The sequence below is a fragment of the Ambystoma mexicanum genome, chromosome 3p (genome assembly GCF_040938575.1).
Source record: "Ambystoma mexicanum isolate Mex_15411 chromosome 3p, UKY_AmexF1_1, whole genome shotgun sequence".
Lineage (NCBI taxonomy): Eukaryota > Metazoa > Chordata > Amphibia > Caudata > Ambystomatidae > Ambystoma > Ambystoma mexicanum.
The window spans coordinates 638719663-638745923 of record NC_090925.1 but is presented as its reverse complement, the minus strand read 5'-3'; the positions used below and the strand labels follow the sequence as shown (position 1 = coordinate 638745923).

Below are 26261 nucleotides of genomic sequence, written 5' to 3'. Positions count from 1 at the left end.
GTAAATCCCCTTTTCTGCTGCATTCCATCTATGTGATCTATAAATATGACTGTTCTAGCACCGAGGGACAGGCCAGAGTGGGGGCCAGAGCCGTCCTGGAAGCCTACCACATGGCAGGAAACGTAGAGCTCTCCCTGAACACAGCCGGAGTTCAAAACAAAACTCTTAATCACTCCCAGACAGCCCTGTGCATGGGGAGGCGTGGGCGTGGGGGCAGGGGAGGCGGGGGCAGAGCCGTGCGTCTAGACGGCCTGAGTCCCCGCTGAGGCTGCTGGGAAACTCAGGATGTGCAGCGCGGTGCTGAGCGCACCGGGCACATGGCTGCAGAGGGCACATGGTGACGGGGCGGGCACATCAGACACTGAATATTCAATATGCCCCTGCCTTTATTGGCTAATTATGTTGCACGCAGGCCGTGTGCGGCACGTAGTGGGGGTTCATGGGTCATGCTTAAAGGGGGACGAATAAGGGGTGCAAACTCACCCCAGCCTAGTTCAATGCCCTGCAAACACTTCTATGTTGGAGCCTTTAGGTCATATCGGAGCCTCAGAGAAAAAATGTCGGCAGTGCATGAATATGTGTTTATTTGGCCTGCAGTGACCCCAATCATAAAGGTGAAACAGGCACAAACCGACAGGTATACATCCTTTGCCACTTATGGTAAAGTGGGCAGAGGGCAGGCTACAATCTTCAGGAGAGGTGTGAACTGGCACAGAAGCAAGGCAAACAAAAACAGTACAGGGGTACCAAAATAAAAGAATGTTCAACTAAAATGGAATCTTTAATTGAAGCAACAAAAATACACAAAACAAAAACAATACTGACACACCTGTAAGGGAAATACAGACAAAGGTGACTCTAGAATAGGGGTGCCCTCTGGGTTTGTATACAGGGGTTGCTCAGGCAAGAATTTCTGCGGCAATTGTCCAAGTTTATGACAATGTCCCTCAAAGGGTTGAGAAGGGGAGGCTTAAAAGTTGCTAAACTCCTTGCAAGCGGAGAGGGAGACAGGGCCTCTTCAAATATGTTACATTCTTATCTTTGGGGCTCAACAGTGTCAACCCACGCTTTTTGGAGTCTGGGTGCTTTCGGCGCCCAGTCAGGGTCAAGACGAGTAGCAGCGGTGACCGGTTCCAACTATGCAGTGCTGTTTGGCAGCAGCGAAAGCTTGTGGGTCGAAGACACTTGGGACAGCAGGCCAAAGGAGTCAGCGGCCTTGGTGCAGAGAAGCAGAAACTGGCTTTCAGATGTGAGCAGGCTCAGCTGGATAAACATGGTGTCAGTCTATTGGCTGGGAGCTTGAAGAAGATGGTAACCAGTCAGATGCTGTACCCCCAATCAAGGTCCAGTGAATCCTTCTTCAAAAGTGTTCCAAAGCAGAATCAACTAAGGAGAGGGTCTCCCCCTTATATAGAGAAAATTCTACAGCGGATTGCTCCAGAGAAAACCTGTTGTCAAGGGTCAAAACTAGATTGCTGTAAAAATGTCCTTCATCTGCTCGTGTCATACCCAGAGAGCCTTGTCTGCTGGAAGTAGAGAGGGGCAAGAAGTGGGTAGAGGCCTAGCAAATCCAAGACGGTGAGACGGATCTGTGGTTTATACACCCAAACCCACCGCCCACAAATATTTTCTGCCAAATCCATTGTAAAAAAATAAATGATTTCAACCTTGATGAAATCTACTGCAGTAAAAACTCTCTATCCCATTAAATATTATATGAAAGCCGTCCGGTCCAACGGTTCTAGCACCACCCAATTACTATGAGCCCACAGCATCCCCCATACAATCCCAGCAAGGGAAACCACAGGGCGCATGAAGGGATTACTATGGGACCTAGAACAGGTTGCAAATAAGCATTGTACTATGTATTTGGAGGCACAATTGGATCAATATACCAATATACCATCTCCTGACCACACACTTGGGGCAGTGCATTTTTATATTGGAAGGCACGCTTCCCACAGGGTTCAAAATTGCTGGGATCGGGGAGCTATTTAGCTCCTGCTTCTGGTGTAGCAGACCTGGTTTGCTTCATACCAGAAGCTACATATTTTTGGCTCCCCAGGTCAACTGGAACCTTACAAACATGCATGTGTCACATTAACTTTCAGTGATTGAGCGTTTGGATTAGGACATTTCAAATACACATCTAAACATAAAGGATCATAAATAATGGGCAAACATTTAAAGTTGGCCTGACTTATGGAAGTCAGATTTGCGGTGGACTGTGTACTCTCTCCTGGTTCCCCAGTGGCTGCTCCTGTTGGCTGGGGGATGCCTGACACCAGGGAGCTGGTTTTAGCTCCTGCTCATCGAATCTTAATGTTGAACCCTGCACCATGTACTCTGAGAGACCTGTGGGGCATTAGCATTAAACCAAACAGTAGAAAATGGAACAGGGTAATGCACCAGGCACTTGGAGAACATCTGGATTTATTTTATTCAGTGGGTGTGATAACATGGGCACTATTTTATGCCGTGCCAGTATGTCAGTCTGATTTCTGAGGACTTGTGCTTTTCTCCCCTGAGTCCTGGGTTCAAGTGCCAGGAGGTGTGTGATGCAATTGCTTTTTTGATTGTTGTTTCAGGAGATGAGGTGCACCCTGAACCCTCTGTTAGTCCCTCCATCATTCCCCCCTTTTCTCCATCGCTGTCACCAACCTGACAAACGCTTATTTCTATCCCGCCTGGCCCTGAAGCTACATCTCATGGCACACTAAATGCTGCAGGCTGAAATGGCATCCCACTTAGGGTATCACACCACATACTCTTAGGCACACCTGGACCATGATACCATATATGCTGAGACATACCCGGCTTTTCTCACTATTTATTCTGAGCAACAAATGAACTCAAAGGTGCACTTGGGGCAGTGCACCTTTCACTATGTGACACAACAGAGGCATCACACTGTGCCCGCTGAGAAACACCTGGACTATAGCACTGCCTACACGGGACAGCCCTGGGCCAGACTCTGAGACAAGCCTAGCAAACAATACCATATACTCTGAGATGCACACGAGGCACTGCACCGCCTACTGAGAGACACACCTGAGTTTTGCTGACACAGACCAAATCATAAATCCAGAATGTGCTCACGGCGTGACTTTGAGGGACTCGAGACTCCCACACTGCCCCACAGACAAAGACATTAAGGAAACCTACTTATCTGCTTCCTGTGACGAAAAAAGGTTTTCGGGAGAAAAGTGTACGGCACAGAGGCACTAGAATGTGTGCACGGGGAATGACTCTGAATTATCGCTATAGAAACACTACAATTGATGTAAACTGAATGGCTCTGAATTAAAATTACTGAAGTATTGGAATTCGTTTAAGGTGAATGACTGAATTACTGCTACAGAAGGACTAGAATGGATTTAAGGTGAATGACTCTGAATTACCATTACAGAAACACTAGAATTGGTCTAGGGTGAATGACTCGAAATTACTATTACATTACACCAGAATGGGTGAAAGGTGAATGCCTCTGAATTCCTGCTACAGAATCACTAGAATGGGAGTAGGGTGAATGACCCTGGATTACCATTGCAGAAGCACTAGAATGGGAGTAAAGTGAATGACTCTAGATCATCATTACAGAAGCACTAGACTGGGTTTAAGGTAAATGACTCTGGATTACCATTACAGAAGCACTAGAATGGGTTCAAGGTGAATGACTCTGGATTACCATACAGAAGCACTAGAATGGGAGTAAGGTGAATGACTCTGAATTACCATTTCAGAAGTACTAGAATTGGTTTAAGGTGAATGACTCTGGATTACCATGACAGAAGAACTAAAATGGGAGTAAAATGAATGACTCTGGATTATCATTACAGAAGCACTAGAATGGGTTGGGAAATATGTTATGTTGTAGGTTAGATTCAAAGAGCACTTGCCACCTAAAACATCTTCCTAAATCCGAGGGTCCGCTTTAAAAGGGAAGTTTGGGAGTGAGAAAAATTGCTTCTGCTACATCGAGATTTTAAAACTAAAGGAAACACCAAGACGATTTCAGGGTGCCAGAGTGTCAAAGGCGTAAAGGGCAACGGGGGCTAGTGGGTTACTTGCTCCGGTGTGTGAGAGGGAGCTATGCCGAGGGGGTCGCAGAATCCCGCAAAAACTGTCCCCCACCACAGAAGCCCACAGGCGTACTTAAATAGTTAGTTTGCCAGGGTGGACTACGTGCCCCTGCAGGTGAGGGTGAGTCTCAGCACTGGGCCTTCTGACAGGAATGCCCCCAGCCTAGATGCCAGGAGGCGGCTCCAGGGTTGGGATAGAAGAAAGATTTTATGGGGTTCACTGCCACCAAGGGGCGAGTGCTCTACATAAGACCCAAAGCTAAGTGTTCATATAAGTATAGGTGTGAATCCAGAGGATTAAGCAAGGAGCATTAAACAATACGAACCATGCAGAGGCGTGACAATGGAATGTCACAACCCAAAACACATGTCCTATGAAATGTTACTGTTGATCACTTCAGTAATGTCTGTTTCACTTATTGTGCTGATTCGTCCTCTGATCTACATTGCATAGCACAAGAGTACACAGCGTGAGGCTGATTAATATGCATTTGAGATGACCACATATTTTGCCAGTTCCTGAATGTAGCCTATGGACAGTCAGTAAAAGAGGAGTGTCTCTGAGGTACTCAACGAATACTTTAACGGGCATCGTTAGTATAGGCTATGCTAATGAAGCGTAAGAGGCTGCCTCACTGGACGGACATGGAGGGTAATAACACCACCCCAGGCTGATAGGCCCAAGGGAAGCAAAGGCCTTCAAGGTCGGTGTAGAGCTATTACCAGATGGGTTGGCCCATAGTGGGGGTCACTAAGACCATTGGCCATTAGCAGGAGCCGGGTGACAGCATAGAGTGCCCAGCACGGCACAGTGAAGAGCAGAGCGGCCAGGAGCACAGTGATTGCCTACCCCTTTTTACGTGCTGAGGCTTAGTGACTGCTTCCACCTTTCCAAGAGTATATTAGCAACACTCGGAAGGGGTCTGCTGCATAGTGACAGGCACAAAAGTGGAACTTGGGAAAAGGGTGATGCGGGGCACAGGAAGACTGCATCAGGTGGATGGTCAGGACTAGTGAGGAAATTGGACAGATATAGAGCCAGGGATGAGGAAATATTCTTCGCTGGAAAATTGACAGATTTAGAGCTGGGAATGAGGTGGGATTTACTTTTGTAATTTGGATGGATACAGTGCTAGGGGTGAGGTGGCTATGGTTGTTGGGACGTGGACAGATTCCGAAGTTGGAATACAACGGGATTGAGGTTTGGAATTTGGACAGATATAGGGCTAGGGGATGAGGTGGGCAAGATTGTTGGGAATTGGACAGATTCAGAGTTAGGAATGAAGTGGCATTTAGTTTTGGAAATTGGACAGATACAGGGCTAGTGACGAGGTGGGAATCAGTGTTGGGATTTGGACAGAATCAGAGCTGGGAATGAGGTGGGATTTCGTTTTGGAAATTGGACAGCTAAAGGGCTATGGATGAGATGGGAATCAGTGTTGGGAATTTGACAAATTCAGAGCTAGGAATAAGGTGGGATTTAGTTTTGGAAATTGGACAGATACAGGGCTAGGGACGAGGTGGGAATCAGTGTTGGGAATTTGACAAATTCAGAGCTAGGAATGAGATGGGATTTAGTTTTGGAAATTGGACAGATAAAGGGCTATGAATGAGGTGGGAATCAGTGTTGTGATTTGGACAGAATCAGAGCTGGGAATGAGGTGGGATTTAGTTTTGGAAATTGGACAGATAAAGAGCTATGGATGAGGTGGGAATCAGTGTTGGGATTTGGACAGATCTAGAGCTGGGGATGGAGTGGGAATAGAATAGACGCAGAATGGGCAATCTGATTGATCCAATGATGGAAAAGAGAATTCCTGGCTTAATAACTGTGTGTTTGACCGAAACATGAGAAGAAAATGAAGGGCAATTTAGGATTAGGAAAAAAGGAAAGGAGTTGGAATGAAGTATGTGCTGGGAATGAGTGTTGCAAATGATATGGGATCATGGGATTCAGTGCTTGGCCTGAGAAGACTGAGAGAAGAAGCAGCGCCAGGAATGGGACGCGCATGAATGTTGTAAATTAGATGTAAAAGGTACCAGGAGTAACGTGTTTGTGAAGCGGTGACCAATCCTGGAGATGAGATGGCGAACCAGGCTGACAAGGCAATGGGAATCAGGAACTGGTACTAGGTGTGAACCAGATGCCGGCATTGGATGGTGATCAGCCGTGGGTAGGATATGTGTGTAGAATGGCATCCAGCGCAAGGAAAGGCCTTAGGGCAAAGAATGGAGTATGAATGAGTGCCCACACCTGATATGGTAATCAATGCCGCAAATGGTTTGCTAATCAGAGCTCGGAGCAGGGCAGCAATCCACTCCTACGGTGTGATGGGCACACATGTGTAGGGGACTCGTTTTTTTTCATAGTTGGAGACTGTGCTGGGAATCACATTACGATAGCACCACACTCATAGCTTTATACATAGACATGTATGTACATGTGTAAGGTTATATAACACTTTACACTGCAAAATGAGAAGATGTTTTCCGCTGTAACCTTTGCCCTCGTCCATGTAAGTGGGGCAGATTTGGCAGCAAACGGACCGGGACGCATCCAAACACAGACTATTTTTTTTTGACAAGGGCGTTGCCAAAAAAAATAGTGTTGGACATAAGGTCTTTTTGCATTGGGGTTTTCATAGAACCCTCAAACGAAAACAAAATATATTTGGCAACACATTTCTCCAATGTATCCATGCACACAATATGCCATGAACATACAGTAAGCATGGGATGCACGTGAGCCCAGACAACTCGCACGGCAAATACACATGGATTTGGAAAAACAAACAAAAAACCAACGCACAAGTAGAACAAAATGCACATACAACAATAAATGCACACGAATAGACACACAAAGACACGAAACATAACAAAAGAAGAAATCAGTGGACACAAAAGCATTTTTCATAAGAGTTAAGTTAACCTTGAAAAGGGTGAAGTCTACAAGGGCTGGGACCTCGAACATTAAGGCTAATGCCAGCTTGCTGCTACAATCTCAAAGAGCGAAGTCCGCAAGTGTTGGCAATGCCAATATCATTTCACTAACCGAAGCACACGCCATCGCTGTGCAACTGGAGCCTTAACTCACATTGCAACACTACTTCACAACGCACACTTTAAAGATAGAAGCAGTGGTGATATCTATTGTGCAAATATACACAAAAAAAGGTCCGAGGGGCCAATACGGAAATCAGATGATTTATGCAGATGTTAATACCATGTGAATGACACACTGGCTGATGCCAAAGACCACCGAAATGTATATTCTGGTAAATGTGATAACAGGCAGCTGATACAGAGATAGTAAGGAAACGCATGGGAAGCACGTGCCATGTGCAGGGAGTTATATCATTGGGCGGTGCCACTCAGGGCCATGATTCATTTATTTATTTATTTATTTATTTAAATTTATATAGCGCGCAAGCAGCCCGGGGGCATTGAGGCGCTGTTACTTGCAATAACTTAGTTACATGGTACATATGATAGCGATTGTTGACACATTATGAGTAGTACAGGAAATCATACTGTTGTTACAAATATAGCATTTGGGCTATAATTACAAACCTAAATGATAAGTATTTGTGCTGATGTGTAGGTCCTTATGTGAAGAGGGTAGTTTTCAGTGTTTTGCAGAAGGTGGTGAGGGAGTCCTCGCCACGGATGGTGGGAGGTAGGGCATTCCAGAGGGTGGGCGCGAGGTAGGGGAAGCTGGACCCACCCGCTTTTACTCTTTTCACTAGTGGCACAGAGAGCATGTTGGTGTACGGGGATCTGGTTGGCCTGGTGGTGGAGACAGGGTGGATTCATGAAACCAGTAACGCGGTGCAAAGTGACTTTGCACTGGTGCAAAGTGGCTTTTCACTGCCAGAAAACACCCTGATTCACAGAGTGGTGCAAAGTTTATTTTTTCAGTACAAGGTGGCTTTGCTCCAGTGCAAAGTCGGTGCAAAGTCACTCTGCACTGCAAAAATACAATTTTCACTGCTCCGGGAACCAGGGTGTTTGCTGGCAGTGAAAAGCCACTTTGCACCGAGATAAACATTCTATGAATCAGGCCCTAGAGAGTAGTTTTGATGAGTGCATGAATGCACACACGAGTGTCAAAGCGAGGCGACGTGTATTTATTTATTTATATGCTTTTATAGCGCCGAAGCCTGCAGGCATCAGAGCGCTTACAATTAGACAAGGGCGACATATAATTAAAGACGATGGCAGGAAGGATAAAAAGACCTAAATAGCTCTGATTTATTTAAAAATGGCTGTCGTCGAGGCTGTCCTGAATGCACACAGCTTACATCTCAGTAGGGATGCAGTGGCTAACATCGAAGGCGGAGCGCCATTTCCCCCGACGGATTCCCAATGAAGGAGACATAGGGACTCGTATGGAATACAGAAGCCACACGAAGGTCCTTTATTCCAATAGGGGATGCAGGCACTAATAGGCAACATATGCTGGGGTAACATCATAGTGTGGACAGTGCATACATGGGGCTCATTGCATAGAAGGGAGATGGGGGATGGGGGTAACATCGAATGCTGGCAGCAGATACAGCGTAGACACGGAGGCTAACTACGAAGCCCAGCGACATATATGGATAATATAATAGCCATGAGGCATTGGGGTTGATATCAAAGGCAGTCAGTGCATACATGGGGATATCATAGTAAGGGGGCTCGGCCAATGCCAAAGACAGGCAATCTATGCAGAGGCGTGTGTCATGATCAAGAGTCACAGGGACTGCTATCCAAGGCAGGCGACATATACATCACAGCCATTGGACACAGTGGCTAATACCAAAGGGAGGCGGCATATACACCATAGCCATTGGACACAGTGGCTAATACCAAAGGGAGGTGACATATACACCATAGCCATTGGACACAGTGGCTAATACCAAAGGGAGGTGACATATACATCACAGCCATTGAACACAGTGGCTAATACCAAAGGGAGGTGACATATACATCATAGCCATTGGACACAGTGGCTAATACCAAAGGGAGGCGACATATACATCACAGCCATTGGACACAGTGGCTAATACCAAAGGGAGGTGACATATACATCACAGCCATTGGACACAGTGGCTAATACCAAAGGGAGGTGACACATACATCATAGCCATTGGACACAGTGGCTAATACCAAAGGGAGGCGACATATACATCACAGCCATTGGACACAGTGGCTAATACCAAAGGGAGGTGACATATACACCATAGCCATTGGACACAGTGGCTAATACCAAAGGGAGGTGACATATACATCACAGCCATTGTACACAGTGGCTAATACCAAAGGGAGGTGACATATACATCACAGCCATTGCACACAGTGGCTAATACCAAAGGGAGGTGACATATACATCATAGCCATTGGACACAGTGGCTAATACCAAAGGGAGGTGACATATACATCACAGCCATTCGACACAGTGGCTAATACCAAAGGGAGGCGACATATACATCACAGCCATTGGACACAGTGGCTAATACCAAAGGGAGGCGGCATATACATCACAGCCATTGGACACAGTGGCTAATACCAAAGGGAGGTGACATATACATCATAGCCATTGGACACCGTGGCTAATACCAAAGGGAGGCGGCATATACATCATAGCCATTGGACACAGTGGCTAATACCAAAGGGAGGCGGCATATACATCATAGCCATTGGACACAGTGGCTAATACCAAAGGGAGGCGGCATATACATCACAGCCATTGGACACAGTGGCTAATACCAAAGGGAGGTGACATATACATCACAGCCATTGCACACAGTGGCTAATACCAAAGGGAGGTGACATATACATCATAGCCATTGGACACAGTGGCTAATACCAAAGGGAGGTGACATATACATCACAGCCATTCGACACAGTGGCTAATACCAAAGGGAGGCGACATATACATCATAGCCATTGGACACAGTGGCTAATACCAAAGGGAGGCGGCATATACATCACAGCCATTGTACACAGTGGCTAATACCAAAGGGAGGCGACATATACATCATAGCCATTGGACACAGTGGCTAATACCAAAGGGAGGTGACATATACATCACAGCCATTGCACACAGTGGCTAATACCAAAGGGAGGCGACATATACATCATAGCCATTGCACACAGTGGCTAATACCAAAGGGAGGCGACATATACATCACAGCCATTGGACACAGTGGCTAATACCAAAGGGAGGCGACATATACATCATAGCCATTGGACACAGTGGCTAATACCAAAGGGAGGCGGCATATACATCACAGCCATTGTACACAGTGGCTAATACCAAAGGGAGGTGACATATACATCATAGCCATTGGACACAGTGGCTAATACCAAAGGGAGGCGACATATACATCATAGCCATTCGACACAGTGGCTAATGCCAAAGGGAGGCGACACATACATCACAGCCATTGTACACAGTGGCTAATGCCAAAGGCAGGCGACACATACATCATAGCCATTGTACACAGTGGCTAATGCCAAAGGGAGGCGACATATACATCACAGCCATTGGACACAGTGGCTAATGCCAAAGGGAGGCGACATATACATCATAGCCATTGGACACAGTGGCTAATACCAAAGGGAGGCGGCATATACATCACAGCCATTGTACACAGTGGCTAATGCCAAAGGGAGGCGGCATATACATCATAGCCATTGGACACAGTGGCTAATGCCAAAGGGAGGCGACATATACATCATAGCCATTGGACACAGTGGCTAATACCAAAGGGAGGCGACACATACATCATAGCCATTGGACACAGTGGCTAATACCAAAGGGAGGCGACACATACATCATAGCCATTGTACACAGTGGCTAATACCAAAGGGAGGCGGCATATACATCATAGCCATTGGACACAGTGGCTAATGCCAAAGGGAGGCGACATATACATCATAGCCATTGGACACAGTGGCTAATACCAAAGGGAGGCGACACATACATCATAGTATCAAAACGAAGTGACATATAAGGGCTAATATTAAAGTAAGGCGCCATATCGTAGAGAAGAGACACGTGGGCTATATTTAAGGCGGGGGGGGCCTATGTAAAGGCTAATATTATAGTAAGGAGACACAGACTAATATCGAAGAAAGGCGATATATAGAGTGGCCTATATCATAGGTGACAGAATGGCTAATATTGAAAGCAGGTGACATATAAGGGCGTGTTTTGTTATTAAGAGACCCTTGGTGATGATATGGAAGGCAAGCGTAAGAAAATGGGCGCACGTTATGTAAAGGCGCTGCTGAGGCTACGTTCAAAGGTAGGCAATGCACACAGGGGGTCTTCCCGCAGGCAAGAGAGACATACAAATCATGCAAAGGAGACACACATGCTTTTGTAACAGAGAGGAAACACATATAGAACTTACTGTTAAGAAAACCCACTGAAGGCCTCAGATCACAGAAAGGGGACACATAATGTAGGAGTTTGCATAAAGGACACATAAGGAGTTCAGGTTCTAGAACAAACCATGCAAAAAGGGACACACGTCGAAATCAGGACGCCGTCCCCTTCACAGGGGCGTCCATCATTGACAAAACATGTGCAAGACATGTGGAAATGTAATACACGCAGGTTCTATGAAATAAATGGCCACTATAAAATGGCTCACATGAAGAAAACACTACCAGGGGAGACACTCCAAGTTCACAGGTACCTATAGCGGGTCCTGCAGCGTATCAAATAATACAGCCGCCCCATGTCCCCTCACACGTCCGATGAGCACCACACCAAAACGGAGTCAAGTGACCTATCAATAACCGGGCCTGTCGGCTCTCCTCGTGGTAGGTCTCAAAGACCGCCTTGGAAATAACCAAGTATGCAGTGTCGGTGACAAGGGGCGAAGCCCCAGACTTCCCAGCACAGACCCTCCAGTTCTCCCATAAGAACCCTCTCCCGCGTGGGGTACAGGAAAAACAAGCAGGATGTGTGTGGATCTCAAGAAGGCGCGCGACACAGGCCAGGGGCATCATTATCATGTGAAGTTAGTACCATTGAATTAATATCCTCGTTGTTTCTCTCATAAGCCAATCCCCACCGTTGAACTAGTCTACACACAGAGGATATGTGTTTGCACGCCGATATCTTCCCTGTGATTTAACGGTGGGGAACAGTTCCCCAAATTACAGGGTCAAACTGCACTGTTGCTCAACAGAGAGTTTAAGGTCCTAAACTGCTTCAAAACCTAACACAAGCATTAAGCACAGGCAATGCGCGCGCACATACCATACGCAGGGGTGTACATACGCAAATACACACACACACGCCCCCTCCAAAAAAGACTCGGTCTTCGGGGACCTTAATTCCCGGTTTGGCCTTCAGGGCTGGGTCTATAAAGTATCGTTTACCTCTTCTGAGCCAATCAGAATTCTCAGAATGCTGTCTCTAGTCTCTAGTGTAGTTCTTATTGCAAACATTCTCACTTGAGCAGCAGCCTAAAATCATCAACTTTTGTTTTCAGTTGCACAGCTCCCAGGATCTCAGGAGGATAGCTCAGGGGCAACGCGCTCGCCTTGGAAGCAAGGCAACGCGGAGCAACACACGTTTGATCCCCGGGCCCGCGCTTAGAAACCCCCAGGTATTAAATTAAGCGCATTTCAAATAACGTATTACATCATGTGCTAAGAGTCTTAAAGACTGCCAGAGAGTTCCTCATCACTTGGGACAATGGCCCTTACCCTCCGCCACTTGGGATGGGGTCATTATCCGCAGATCATGACCCCTCCTTCAGTCTGTAGGTGTATTTATCCTAGTGCCAAGTGACAATGTCCAATGTCTACTGTCACCCTCTCAGGGCCGCGGGTGGCATTCAGGCCTCGGGCGCATGAATGAGAAAGTACCCAGCCTCCCGTAAATGCAGATCTTGGGGTTTTGCCTGCTTTAGGAGTGTGGCTGCCAGCATTGTGTTCATGGGATAGTCACAAACACAGAAAACTGTCGAGGGCCACCTTGCTGTGCATGCTCCCGGGTGCCCCAGACAAGCCTCGGAAACATTGAAGCCCAGGGGCTTGAAATCGAGAAGTGTGCGTGACTTTCTTCTGCCCAGAGCCCGCCGAACACACCCCATGTGCGCCCCTGCACGCGAACCTGGGGGATCTGGTGCCATGCGAGTGATCGCTTACGCACGACATGACTGGATTACTGAATTAGGGATCAAATAAAGAGGTAAGAAATCTCAGTGGGTTGCGCGCCTCCGGCTGAGATCTGCATGTAACCTCTTGGTCACAGGTTCCAACGCTGCAGGCTTTCAAGCTTGTGCTGGTGCGATATGCTTTATCCCTTGAGCTGGTCCATACCCCCTGCCAATTAGGCACCAAGGGATAGCCCAGTCTGTTACGTGCTCTGTAAAAAAAGATCATTATTAATACTATTAAGGAAGCCGTCACAGGTGGCAAGCCTCTTGGGCACAGTGCTGCCCCGTCGTGTGCATTGCGAACAAGTAACCAAGTACTCTGTCATCAGCAAAGAGGTTATCATGTGCACTAAATGAATATTGTTGGTTTTAAAAATACTTGCTGGCTGGTTTGCGACTCTGGGGAAATGCTAACACACAGCCAGGTTGCCTCTTTCGCCCACCTCAGTGGTTGGTGTTTCTTTTAACGACCCCTGAAGGCTGAGATGCTTGGTTCCCCGCCAGAGATTCAAACGTGCACTCTTCAGAGTACACTCGGCTCTCTGCAGCAGGTGCATTATCCCAGCGGGCGTTCCGCTCCAGTAAGCAATGAGAGTGCACCTATCTTAGCCGGACCCACACTTGAGGGCTCCTCAATGTCAAGTTGTGCTTTAGCGATGGAAGGCTCGGCGCATCACACGATTACCTAACCTTTCCCGCTCGCGTGGCCCTCGCCGCGCCCGCCTAGATTATTGTGTAGGTTTCAAACACAGTCACCTTGTAATAGGGATGTCATTTAGTAGGTAGTGTCGAGGCAGGAGCTGTGTGGTCCAAATCAGGTTGCCCTATCAAACCAAATATTGTGATCCTGGGCGCATCACCGTATTTCTCTGTACAGCTCTCTTAGCTATGTAGCACACACTGACAACATTTGTGGGTCTAAAGTGAGCGCAAGTAATACCTGAATATATTAAGGGGGGCCTGTACATTGAGCCACATGTTGAAGAGGCAGTTTCCTAGTATCCATTGACCATGTCGTACATACCTGATGTATTCTTGGAGCCCTCTCCGGTTCCGCGCATTTTTTTCAACTAGGCCTCCAGAACAGTACCACCTCGTAGTCTCAAACATGGGCCTCAACTGGGAGTCTTCGAGCGAACCCGCGGGGGTTTTTAAAACCGCGTGCGCTGGACGTCGAAGGGTGACGGGGCGCGGCCCTCCCTCTCTGGACCCTGTTCCAGGGGCGATGCTCCGAAGCTGTGGGGAGAATTCTTTTTGTTTTACCTTATATGAGCTGAAGGAAAGGAGGCCAGGCCCATCTGTCAAAGCCTCCTGGGCGCGCCATTGGCCGAGGCGCCAAGGGCCGGGTCACGTGATGGAGCCCCTCCTCGACTTGACCTGCGACAAGTTCAGCCCGAAGTGGGCCTTACCCCCTAAGGAAGGGGAGCTCGACGGTTTTCATATTTCTTCTAAATTTGGAGATTTCAGACAATGCTGGCGGCTCGGCCTGGGATTCCAGCCCTCCATGTGGAAGCTGTTAAAATCTGAGGGAGAGAGTGGGGAGTGGGGGCGGGGAGTGGGGGGAGCGCCAGACCCCTCTATTCCCATCATCATGACACTCAGCGTTTTCAGTACGCACTCTGAAGGGAGCTCCAGATACAAGCTGTTTAATACGTGGGTGGAGGGGGGGGGCTCACCCCTTGTGTTCAGCCGACGCCATTAAGCAGTGAGGAGAAAGTGGGGGTTGCGGTGCGGGGATTGGGGTCTATGATTGCTTCCAGTTACTGAGGATGCATGGGATGGAGAGGGGACATGTCGAGCGCTGCACATCATTTCCTCGGCCCCGCCCCCCCACCATCTGGGAACACGCAGAGGCCTGAGAATGGGACCGTGCAAGGAGCGAATTCTTCGCCACCAGTGACCGGACCGAGAGCGCTCGAGCGCAAGAGATGCTCTTAATACGGCACGCAAGGTTTCGCGCTCTCCTGCCCCTGCGTAGCCCCCCCCCCCACCCACACACAACTAGGAAACATTCGAGACAAATAACTCCCAACATTGGGGAAGTCAGGGTCTGCAACTGGCACAGACCAAACTGAGCTCCCGGCCGCCACCCTTTTTGTGGCCTCCCGGGGAAATGGGACTATTTTCCAGGAGTGTCTGCAAAATTCGGTCATTTTCTGTCCGTTATATGACTGCCTCCACCCAAGCCAGGCCCCGCAGACTTCCAGAGGCATCCGCAGGTTGCGGACATGCTCAATGCGTTCTAGTGCCCATAGGCGGCGCTGTTTGGGGTTTAGGGTAAATGTCCCCAATGCGGTATGGGGCAAGTTCAAAAAGGTTGCAGAAGTGAGCCGGCCATGTGCTTTTCGTGGGTGCAATTGCTTCGTGACTTCGGATCTTCCGGGGTCTCCCTGATCCGGAAGCCATCTCCCGAACGGACTGCTCATTCCCCACACCTGCTCCTAAGGCCATCTCCACCAGATTGGTCGTCCCTGTTGCGGTCAGCTCCACAACAGGGGGCTGGCCATCCTGGTTTTGTAGGCACTGTCCCGGAATAGGGTCCTCTGCCCCCAAGGGTTTTTTTAAATTTAAACATCCCTTCTGGTTTTGGGAAAAGGGAGGGTGGCCACGTGCAGAATGCTAACCGTGACTGCAGGGGGAGATTACATCTTCCTAACTGACAAGATTTCAGGATTACAATTACAATCCAAAAGCACATTGTGATACTTTCACAATTTGACACCAGGGGTGCACTGGGAACCAAAAGAGACCCTGGAATGTTTTGTCACAGCGGCCCAATATTACACTTCCAACACTTTTCCTATGAGAACATTTGGAAATGCCACCCAAAAGAGGTCCAGGGTGCAGAGGCCTACTGGGAAATCTCCAGATTTCCCTTTGGGCCAGTCTACCCCCACGTGACTTCTCTTAGCCGAGATGGCAGCCATCTCTCGATGGGCTCGATTCACCACCTTTATGCATTTCCTCATTGTGCCACAAGGACAGATCGGACGCTGAACCAGGCAATCCGAGCAAACACTCCTTTGTTTGTAACATGCTTACAGCCACAGCCAAATCCACACACTTTATACCCAGGAGCAGAGGCTGGAAATGGAAATCATTTGCTTTGGAATCCCACCAGCGATCGAAGGCTGGTGGGGTTGTCCTGCTTTTATGTTTGTGGCGGTCCCTTTTTTTATTCTGAAAATCTGGTCACCCTAACAATATCCGTAAGATCTCATTTACTCCGTTCCAATCTCTTGCGATTGCTCTCCCCTCCTCTTGGCTCTTCCGGCATATGCTGGCGCCCTTCTCCCGTCGGCCTTCAGCTCTGTTATTCGTCTTCCCGGACTTCTCCCTCCGTGCTCTCCCTCCTCTCCGTCCTGTGCTTGTGCCTCTTCTCTCTCCTCCCTTATTTCTGTCAATTCTCCCATTTACACGATGCCTTCCTTCTCCCTTTTCCCTTTGGCTGGTCCCCATCCTCCCTGGGCTCAGCCCGGTTTCTGTTCATTCTCTCTTCTTGCTCCTAAACTGTGGAACGGCCGGACTATGCCCACCCTGGCCTCGCCTCGTTCCGTCTCCTCAACACTCGCATCCAGCTGCATGTTGATTGCTCACTGCTAACATCATGAACCTGTTACCATTGATTTAGTTTATTTTACAGGGCTTTGAAGAAAGGCGCCTTATATATCCACATACGTGAATACACATATGTAAAAGTAGCCTGATACCGCAGATTTAACCGAATGCAATTTTACCTAAGGAGAAGTGACCAAATCTATTTGACCGAAAAGGGTATACCATATGTGGTATATGTGTAGTGCATAATAGGTGTGGAGTGGGGTAAGGGTAAAAGTTAGGGCAGGAAGGGGTAATTGAACGCTGCTGGGGTGGTCTTCCCCTGCATTAAACAAAGTTAAAAAAGTTAATTTCGATTTTTGGTAAAAATAGATTCCGTCCCAACACATTTCGTTCAGGCATTATAACGTGTCCATCTATCTGTACCCAAAATTCCCTGCTGTTAAAACCCTAGCCCTGCGAACAATGGCTATTCCCGCTGCATGTCTCCCAACGAATCGGCTTATGCTACATCGGATCTTCAGCAACGTTGGTCCTCTGATCTTATAAGAGTCTCCTACTCTACAACTCTCCAGTCTTTCAAACATCTACCTCGTGACAAGCAACGGTAAAGGAGCCGCATTACATAAGGTTTGGAATGTGCATATATGGTGCGCGTGGAGGCAATGGCGGACTCATGGCCGCGCGCCAGTGTGTAGAGCAGGGGGTCCTGGCTGCATGGGTGCTGTTTGCAAGGGTTGGGGCTTTGATTGGTGTACACACACAGGGAAGAGATCTCCAGGGCCTCTGGCCCTGCAGAAGCATGTGGCAAAGGAGGGACCTTCGTGACGGTAGGGGGCAACTTCCAATGCAGATTTGTTTTCGAGTCAAGGGATATGGCGGAGCAGTGTTTGCTAATTTGGGGGTGAGTCTCCATCATACATACATCTTCCCTAACCATAGAAAAGAACCGTAATGTTCTGGGTTGTGATGTTCTCTGTGCAAAATGATTCCTTGTCAACAGGGGTGTTGCTAGGTTTGTAAAAGACCGGGGGCTACGCTGATGTCGGAACTGTCGGGACTCGGGGCTAGCTAGCCTTTTGGTTGTATCCCCTGAGCTTCTATCCGGGACTACACCTAAAAGATAAGGAGGTATATCCCCCTCAGTTCCCCACACCCCCAGCAACGCCTCTGCTTGCAAAGTCAACCTTGCTACACTGTTTAAATAGCTTCTAAAAACACAAAAAACTGAAATTACATATACATTGACATGATGTTGTACTTCCAATGAGACTTCAATTTAGGCTTGAAATAAGCAGCAGACCCGGCTTCCTCTCATTTCTGGGCAAGATGTCAGCATTACCATTTCAGCAAGTTATTGGGCAGCCAACTCACCAAAAAGGCCAACTGATCAATGGTATATTCCAGAGAAACCGAGAAGTGTCCAACATTACATACCGCTTATCCCAATGGACAAGCCACTTTCACTTCACCCTAACCAGTCCTCCAAACAACTACACAAAAACAATTTGGTTTAGGGACCCACGATATTGGACCAAAGAATATGTCTAAATTGGCAACAAGGTGTGATGTCCATCACCAAATCTCTACCGCTGGATGGCCTGCTTTATTGCTCTAACTCTGCACTCAACGCACTAATTAGAAACATTGTGCATCAATGTCATAGACATTTTAAATGCAGTCCCAAGCAAAACAGAAGGTAAAATAAGAAAGTGATGGAAATCAAAGGCCATATTAGATCGTTGAAAAGGCAGCAGTGAATAGATCCCTCTGGGTAAAATCTGCGCCGTGAAAAAACAAAGTGCCTAAAATCAGCATGCCATGCTTGAAGCAAAGTGTACTTACTTTGCAAATCAGATTGAAACAGCAGAATCAGATCCCAAAAAGCTTTTTCAAATCTTGCAACAGTTTAGTACACCAAATGCAACAAGCACTACCTTTTTCTGCATCGCCTGAATGTTCCCACGCTAAAACTGATCATATCAAAAGCACGATATCAGGAAAGGAAGGCAATGGAAATGTAGACTCTAACAATAGTTTCATAAATCTCTACACAGCAAATACTAATATTGCTGATTCCAAGTTCTCGCCAACAATCATTGAGCAAATAACTAAACTAGTCAATCAACCACACCGCTTTTCCCAGGCACCCAAGCCTATCCATCATCATCAAACATTGCATAGCTGACCTAGTGCCCACAATTGCTCAGTTTGCATCTAGGTTGCTTGCCGAAGAACACATCACTGCTTGTCTTTCAAGCTCATTGACACTTGCTGGGTACTAATGAACCTTAAAGTTACAAAAAACTGCCATTCTAGCTGTAATAACCTATATCTCTTAAAATCCTCAAAAACGCAGTTACCATTCAACTTCAGGAGCAGCTGGAACAATAACCACTGCTGGGTTATTGTCAATCAGGTTTTCTTCCTGGCAGGAGTACTGCGACAGCTTTGATCGAAGTCAAGGATCAACTACTTAAGATCATGACCCGCCCCAGTGGGCCTTGTTATGCTACTTGATTTATCTGCCACTTTGGATACCCTGGACCATACCATATTTATGTCCAGTGTGAGGAATTCGACCATCCGCTTGGTGGGTGTGCGCTCGCCTGGGCTTTTTGAAATGTTTAATTAAATGGAATGATGGTAGACCAACCTCAGGAAAATGTGTGGGGCTAATCCACATACATTTTCCTCTGCTCACACCACGACAAACACAGAGACCCGTGTACTCTGGGTGGACACAGCCTGCAGGCACAGTCCACCCTGTCATATTTAGTTGGAATGTAACAGCCAGGAGTGCACTGTGTCATCTACAGGATGGGGGATGGCCAACCTTCCCGCTGCCATGGCCAGTCTGATTAACTAACAAAGGCTCCATGGATATGCCCAGATCTTTTGTTAGGCCCTGCAGCTGGTGGCAGCGATTAGCATACCAATTAGAGGGTAGTTCGAACAGGCCCACATGGGGCCTGGCTGCAGAGGCTACCAAAGGAGACAGGAAACCCAACAACCTTTTATATGTAACTTTGTCAACCTCAAGCCAGTTCCCACCCTCAATATCAATGGCAGCGAGCTGTCATGTCTGGTACTGCTGTGTTATCAAACTTAACACAAGACTTCTCAGAATCAGAACTGCTTTTTTCCTGAGCCCATTCCTCCTCACCTGAATCTTCTGTTGAGGACTTGGGTCTTCATCCCTTTCTCCTCGTAGCCTTTTTTTTGTGAAGAGGTATGGCCTTCCGCGGTTAGAAGCCACCCTGCCCCCCTGATAGAACAGGAAAGCAAAGGGCCCCTTCCCGAAGAGACTGAGTAGAGAGGAAAAAAGCAGAAGCTTAAAAAAAACCTCTCAAGGATGTTGGGTCTTGATTGCAGAGTAGATGTGCAGAAACTCCAGGTAAGTTTAACTCCAGGTAGGTTGATGGAACTGGCAATAGGACTCCTGGTCACGTGATGCGAGGAGTCGAAAGCGGACTGTGTAGAATTCTGGCAAGGCTGGAATCCCATGGACAGGGGAACCAGGATCTCTATGGGGCAAATGAAGGCAGCCAGAGGTAGCGGACACAAAAGGAAGAAAGAAGAATAGGTAAGAGACGGAAAGCCGAGATACTGCCGAAAGCGAGAGGCAGAGAGTAAAAGTGGGAGGGGCAGAGGAGGCGTAAGAAAGATGATAGACTTGGCTGGGAGCGTAGGTAAATGGAGAAAGAAAGCGAGAAGGAAAGGAAAGACTAGAAAGGAGGAGCACGCACCAGAGGGCTACAATTGAACAATAAATATGACAGGGAAGAAAAAGGTACCAGGCTGAGACCGGTAAACAACGATACTTGGCAAAGCCAGTGGAAAGCACAGAACGGGTACCGGAGCGTAATGCAAAAGAGTTGCAACGCGCCAGCCAAGAAAAAAGGGCGTTGTTAAATACGGAAGCAAGAAACCGGAGGACAGAAAGACTAGAGTGAAACAACAGGAAGTAACAAAGAAAGTGGAACATTCTAATGGCGGCGAAGAATCATCGGCTCCATAACTGCCAGGGAATCCTTCTTGAAGATGGTATGACATTTGTACAGTAAGCCACCCCGCTAGGGGGGACCCCATTAATAAGGTACATGAATGTGGTTTGCAAGAGCAAGAGAGTCTAGTCTCGCAGCAGCTTCAAGGGAGACCTGCCGCTTTAATCAGGAACCATAGAGAGATCCATTAACCAGAGAGACTCTTTGATCAACAGTTAACAGGAACATGGGTGGGACTAAGTATCACATGTTTTCACCCTTTTACCTTTCCTGTTGCAAAACACTCTGGTTATGACCTCACATATACAGTAGATTGTTGGTAGTGTAGAGGAGCAGCTGAATGCCTCTGCAGGAAGTCCCGCCCCTATTCTTCCTAAAAGTTGGAAACCGGAAGTTGCAACATGTGCAACACCAGTAATAGTACCTATTTCACGAAAAGCCTTTGAGACAGAGTGTCCACTGAGAAAGCCCTACATGATGTATCCCCGAAAGGATAACAGTCTCCTGAAGGAGATGCCAGAAGAAGTGTGAAGACGTGAAAAGAAGAAACTGGTGTCGTCACGAGAAATGAGTGTGACGCACTAAGAATGATGACCAGAAAATAGAATGCATAGACGATATAGAATCTGATGGCAAAGTAAAGAATTGAGAAGACTTTCATGTGCAGAAGAAGATTGCACGTGTGAAAAAGAACTGCAGAAAATGCAAGTCATTAGTGATGCCGTAACTCAAGTAGACTAAGTGATCATAAAGGCTGGCTATACGTAGTAAATAGACTGCAGGCAGCGCCGCCAATATATATATATATATATATATATATATATATATATATATATATATATATATATATACACATATATATATATATACATATATATATATATATATATATATACATGTATATATATATATACATGTATATATATATATATATATGTATATATTACACGGCCACAGTAGTGGCCGTGCTGTCATGGTTAAGTTGCTGTTTCCATAGGAAGAGCACTTTTTTGGGCAGCCTATAACTCCACTACCCCTGGATGAATCCTCACCAAACTTTGCAAATAAAAAAGTGTATGGGCACTCTGAATTTGTTTTGCAAGGTTTGGTGATGTTTGGTCCAGTGGGGGCAAAGTTATAGGGGGGGTCCCAAAATGTCTTTTTTTCCCATAGACTGAATGGGGGAAAACTTTGCACACCAAATTTGTGGCAGGGGCAGGGGCTTGGTCGCGAAAGTGTGCTTTTATAAATTGTGTGACAATCCGTCCAGTAGTTTCCTTAAAAACAATCAAAAAGTATGTCTCTAAAAATTAGTGATACCTATGGCTGCCCGCGGTCACACTTCCCTGTTCGCTCCGTGGAGAAGATTTCAATTGGCTATTCCGTGGCATGCTGCCCGCGACCATGTTGCGCTTTCACCGATTGGTTGTGCCACAGCGTGAAGTGCGTCATAATCTTTCGATACGGCCGCCATGTTTACTTCATTTTCAGTTGTACGCGGACATCGCCGCTAACATACATAAACGATGAAGACACCAATGCACTTGTTACACTTATGGAACACTGTTTCGAAAGGTGAGCGTTAATGAGATGTGGCAGTAGAAAGTCAAACATTGATGTATTCTTGTTACCAGTGTCATACGGTACAGTGGGACTTGCTACTCATTGTACGACATGAACTCACTGCGTCCATGTTACAATACATAAATAACATTACTGCGGTCAGACTGGCGTCCTACAGTTTGGAATCTGAGGCAGCCACCTGCACTGTTTCGTACACACAGCACTTCTTCACGTGTACGGAGTAACGGTTCTCATGAAGTGAAGGTCACTTGATTTTCTCTTTTCAGTCGAGCTCAGTATGGCCACATATTTGTCGGCACCCACAAGGGTTACTTGTTTTTTGACCTTGAGCTACCAGGAAAAAGCAGAAAAGAATGCAGGGAGTAACAGTTTGAAAAACATATAGTTTGATGAGGTTATGCTTCAAAAACGTTTGTAAGGACCATGAAATATCGGTTCCCAAAGAGGCACTCTTCCAAATACCCTACTGTCTGACTGTTCCGAAGGCTATGGAGGCAGTCCACATTATGTACGTTTATTTTTGATGCCTGTATACCGAACTGGCTTTACATTTTTAATTTCGAAAAGCAAAAGTGTATTATTGCTATTGAATTACAAGGTGTCTGTGCCGTTGAATTTTCTTTTCCCATTATGGAGATTGCACATTGTCGCCGTTTGTTGGGTGCCACTATATTTCCCCAAATTAAATTAATATTTAGTCAAAATGGTATGTGTTACAACTTTGGTTTGTGCAGAGGTTGCGTATTGATACACATCTTATTTCCCCTTTCCCGCTCAGCTACTTCCAAAGAAAATTAGTATTATTAAAAATGACATAGCACCTTTCTGTACCGTAGACATTTTTTTCCTCTTTATGGGGTTTGCATATTGTCTCCGTCTGTAGGGTCACACTACATTTCCTCCTATTAAATTAATTTTTACTGAAAATATTATGTATTACAACTTTGGTTTGTCCAAAGGTTGCGCATTGACACATGTTTTGTTTCCTCTTTCCCCCTCAGCTACACAACGTGGCCAGCACCATTAACATTTTCATTGTCGACCAAAGAGACAAACTTACTATTTCTATGGAAATGTGAATAGGTCGATAATTTCGCACAGTTTATTGTGAAATAAAACCACTTCACTAGTTGCATTGGGCAATGATTTCGCACAGTTTATTGTGTATTAAAACTACTTTACTGATTCTTAAATGTTGGTGTTTTTTTTACAAATGTACTCTCCTATTTCAAAATGTGGCGTGCTAATAATGACTTAGCACCTTTCTGTACCTCTGTACCGTTGGCATATTTTTCCCCTTTATGGGGATTGCATATTGTCTCCGTCTGTAGGTCCCACTACATTTCCTCCTATTAAATACATTTTTACTGAAAATGTTATGTATTACAACTTTGGTTTGTCCAAAGGTTGCGTATTGACACATGTTTTATTTCCCCATTCCCCCTCAGCTACTTCCTTATTGTGATTGTCACGGATTGCAGCTGCCGAGTGACAGCTTTTTTAACCGTCAAATGCAACTGTTTGTCACTGGTTGTCTGTGCGGTATAATTCAGTGGGATGACCGTGTCAGACCTCTATTTCCTTACTCTGCTGTCGCCATAAGGACTAACATTCCAACCTTTCTGGTGGTGTAGATCACAGCGATTGACGTCGTCTTGCAAATCAATGTGCGAGGAAAACGACTACTGTGCCGACAATGCATACTTTCTGTGTGGGAAAACAACAACGTGGGCATCACCATTAACATTTTCATTTTCAACCAAAGAGGCAAACTTACTATTTCTATGGAAATGTGAATAGGGCGATAATTTTGCACAGTTTATTTTGAAATAAAACTACTTTACTAATGGCATTGGCCGATGATTTCGCACAGTTTATTGTGTAATAAAACTACTTTACTGATTCTTAAATGTTAGTGTTTTTTTTTACAAATTTACTCTCCTATTTCAAAATGTGGTGTGCTACGTTCCAGGTCGTAATGTGTTCTTTTGTAGGTGATGCATCATGGCATGTAAATCCTTATGGACGCATTTGTTTACGCTCCCAAGGAAAGTTATGGAAAAAGGTATTGCATACCACTTGCTTTGGTTACGGGAGGGTCAGGCCCATCTCATATGCTTTAGTGCCGTCAGGCCAATTTCTGTCACCCAGATGGCCCATTAACCAACATTAGGTCAGAATGATTGGTATCTTTCTTTCTAAAAGAGGAAAAATGAGGTAAGGTGCACTGAAAGTGTTTGCTGTATAGAAATGTTTGTAAAATAATACATGGTTACACCCTCCCAATACACATATTTTCACACCTTTTGACCTGTGCCACTTACGAAATTATGTGTCGAGAGGTGAGTGGTAATGGTGTTGCTTGCAGTATTTCTGACGTGATTGTGCTTGACATCACAGAGTTTGTTGGGATTTTGTGCAGACGTAAGAAGACTACTCGTTTGCGTTTTGTACGCATATTTTTACAAAAAAAAATTACTGTATGTAAAACACATGTATGTACAGGTCATTGCCAATGACCGAAAGGTTCGTGTTGTGCATGTGGTAGTGTTTTGATATTTGACAAGTGTCGTCATGTACATAACAAATCAACGGTACAGCTTCCGTCTCTGAGGGGTAGGCTCTAGGTATGGTTAGTGGCCACAATGTCAGGGAGGTGGGTACTGACATTACTGGAAGAGACAAAACATTGCATTGAAGTCGCCATGTCCACCAGGAACTGCTGTAAAATATCGATTGCTAATGGCATTCATCCCCCATTTTTTGGGGAGGAATGGGGGTTAATGATCCAGAGACGGCAGTATGCACTCTTGCTTGTATTGTGCTGCAAACTTTCTTTCTGATGTCATCTTTGATGTTCTGGGTGTTAGTATTAGCAATGCACGTAGGTGGCGCGAGTTATGGTTGTTTAGCGTCCCATATTTAGGGATTGTCAAGTGTTTTTCGGTTTTACTGTGAACTATAACGACCCAGTAACAAAGACTTTTCACTGAATATATATATATATATATATATATATATATATATATATATATATATATATATATATATATATATATATATATATATATATATATATATATGGCAGTGAAGAAAAACAAAGGGGCGAAACGTGTGATATCGTCAGTGATGTCATCAATGACATTTGTGATGGTATCTTTCATGTTCTGGGTGGTAGTGGTAGTAGTGCACAGTGCTAATGGCAGAAGTGGGTGCTTAGCCTACCATAACTGGTGATATTCAGGGGTTTTTAGGTTATATTGTGAACCGTAATGGCAGGCTGGAAAAGTTTTTTTAGTGAAGTGCACAGGTTTTTGGTACGACAACTTAACCATAACATCCCCGTAACAAAGTTTCTTTTGTAGTGAATATATATATATATATATATCTCTGAACATTCAATGTCATAAGTTTAGTAAGCTCAATCAGTGGAGAAAGGAGGATTGATGTCTATGTGTGTGTCGCGCCAGAAAATAAGACAAAGCTCGAAGATGGACCAAAAGAAGACTGCTTGGCTTTGTGTCAAAGGCCAAGAGCAGCCAAAACTGGTTATCAGTTCTCAACGAACAGGCAAGCGCAAGAAGCCAAGGCATTCCTTGTTAAGTCGCAAAGAGATAACATCATGAGAGCCAAGTTCTTTATTCAAGACAATTAAATACTATAAAATGGGTCAATTCACAGTCTCTGATCACGTGAGTCCAAGATGAAAATAGATGTGGGCATGCAAGCCTGATCCTTGATAAGAATGTGCTCACACTCCCTTATATTCCCAGAAATGAGAACCTACTACAAGGCCAAGTTCAAAGACAATTTAAATGGCAGACGGCATGCGTGATGAGAGATGATGGGCTAATTGGGTGGGG

At 46.0% G+C, this 26261-nt stretch overlaps 1 long non-coding RNA gene across 1 annotated transcript in view; it reads right to left on the bottom strand.

The window, feature by feature from the left end:
- LOC138580679 (uncharacterized) overlaps positions 1-14741 on the bottom strand; it is a 71470-nt gene extending 56729 nt beyond the window's left edge. The window contains exon 1 of the long non-coding RNA XR_011304321.1: positions 14274-14741. This is a non-coding gene — a long non-coding RNA (uncharacterized lncRNA). The remainder of the gene's footprint in view (positions 1-14273) is intronic.
- Positions 14742-26261: the final 11520 nt, after the last annotated feature.